Source organism: Eptatretus burgeri, chromosome 2 (genome assembly GCF_056783735.1).
Source record: "Eptatretus burgeri isolate ZD-2024b chromosome 2, Ebu_testis_v1, whole genome shotgun sequence".
Lineage (NCBI taxonomy): Eukaryota > Metazoa > Chordata > Myxini > Myxiniformes > Myxinidae > Eptatretus > Eptatretus burgeri.
Window position 1 is genome coordinate 152,869,079 of NC_140962.1, and position 2,079 is coordinate 152,871,157.

A 2,079-nucleotide genomic window follows, 5' to 3' on the forward strand; every position below is an offset into this window, starting at 1 on the left:
GTTTTGTGCTCTGCCTGGAACACAGGCATCATCCCAACTGACTGGAAGAGGGGCCTTGTTGTCCCTCTCTGGAAAGGGAAGGGTGATCGCCAAGACTGCAACAACTACCGAGGGGTGACGCTGCTCTCAGTGCCGGGCAAGGTCTTTGCTCGGATAATTCTTGATAGGGTTCGCCACCATCTGCTTGAGCACCAGCGTCCAGAGCAGTCAGGCTTTACACCAAAGAGATCAACGATTGACCGTATCCTTGCACTTCATGTCCTCACCGAACACAGACGAGAGTTTCGGCAGGGGCTGTTTGCAGCCTATGTTGATCTCTGTAAAGCGTTCGATTCAGTGAATCGGGATGTCCTCTGGAGGATTCTTGGTCTTCGTGGGGTGCCACCAAAACTGATCGATCTGATGTCTGAACTCTACTCTGGTGAAGTGCTGTGACTCTCTACTCTCTACTCTACTGAGAGTGCTGTGAAGTGTGGTGGTACCATCTCTGACTAGTTGTTACTGGAGTTCGTCAGGGATGTGTACTTGCCCCCACACTTTTCAGCACTTGTATGGACTGGATTCTAGGGAGGATGTCGGAGAGATCAAGTTGCGGTGCATCGTTTGGGAATGTCAAGATCTCGGACCTTGATGTTGCAGATGATGCAGTCATCTTTGCGGAGACTTCAGACATCCTCTTGGGGGCCCTCGAGGTGCTGAATGAGGAGTCGGAGCCATTGGGATTACGGGTTTCTTGGGTCAAAACTAAGATCCAGGCTTTCGGTGACATCTTGGATGCTGCTGTCCTGTCTGTGTCTGTTTGTGGTGAGGATGTTGAGGTCGTGGAGAGATTCACTTACCTTGGCAGTGATATTCATGTTTCTGCTGGCTGCGAGTCAGAGGTCAATAGACGTCTGGGTCAGGCCTGGGGAGTCATGGATTCACTGGATCATGGGGTGTGGCGCTGCCGGTACCTGTGCGGGAGGACGAAAGTCCGAGTCTTCAGGTCCTTGGTACTTCCAGTCTTGCTCTATGGGTGCGAGACTTGGACTCTGACCAAGGATCTGAGACGGAGACTTAATTCCTTTGGTTCCAGGTCTCTTCGGAGAATCCTTGGCTATCGCTGGTCGGATTTTGTGTCCAACGAGCGGTTGCTGAGAGAGACTCGGATGAGATTTGTTACCTGCATGGTCCGTGAGCGTCAGTTGCGGCTGTATGGACATGTGGCTCGTTTTCCTGACGCTGATCCTGCTCACCAGATTCTCTCAGCGAGGGAGTCTCATGAGTGGAGGAGGCCAGTGGGCCGACCACGTGCCTCATGGTTGCAACAGGTTGACCATCATCTCAAGGAGATGGGGATGGGCCTGGCATCTGCCTGGGGGATGGCCAGACGGAGGCCCTGGAGTACCGGCGGAAAGTGGACGCAGCGACACGCTGTTCTGGCACATGCTCCCATACCTGACCCTGATCAATTATTTTCAATTATTTGCACGACATTAAGTCGGTTTTAGATCAAAATATTAGATGCACAGGTGTCCATGTATTTAAACATTCCAGTGTTCATATACATTTCAATGTCTTGTACAATTTTAAATCCTATCCCAACAATGTACTTGTATGTAATGCATCATGACAGCAGAAATGAATGATCTGTTTGTTTTCCTTCGTTTTGCGACAGAGCCAGATGCTTAAATGAACATTAGATTCAATAAAGGTATGCAATATATGTTATTACATGCAAATATCATGAAACCATTAAATCAGATTAATGATCTTCATGAAACAAGAACTGAAGTACCCATACATTTGTATGTAGATCAAATATAGATAAATGTAGGCTGTAGTTCAAATAATGCAGATCACAGAGTATGAAAGAACTTATCCTAGCAAGCATTACGAGACATGAATCACTCCTTCCAGGCATTTACACTGGATATATTAGGACATGTATATGAAGCTCAAAGGGGTTAAAGGGATTCTGGTAGTGTGAAATCCATGTTTATGGATTTATGCACTGTACGATACAAAAACATGATGATGGTCATAACTGAAATATATATGCAGTAAGCTTTGACTTTAAAAAAGTGCAAATTCATTAGA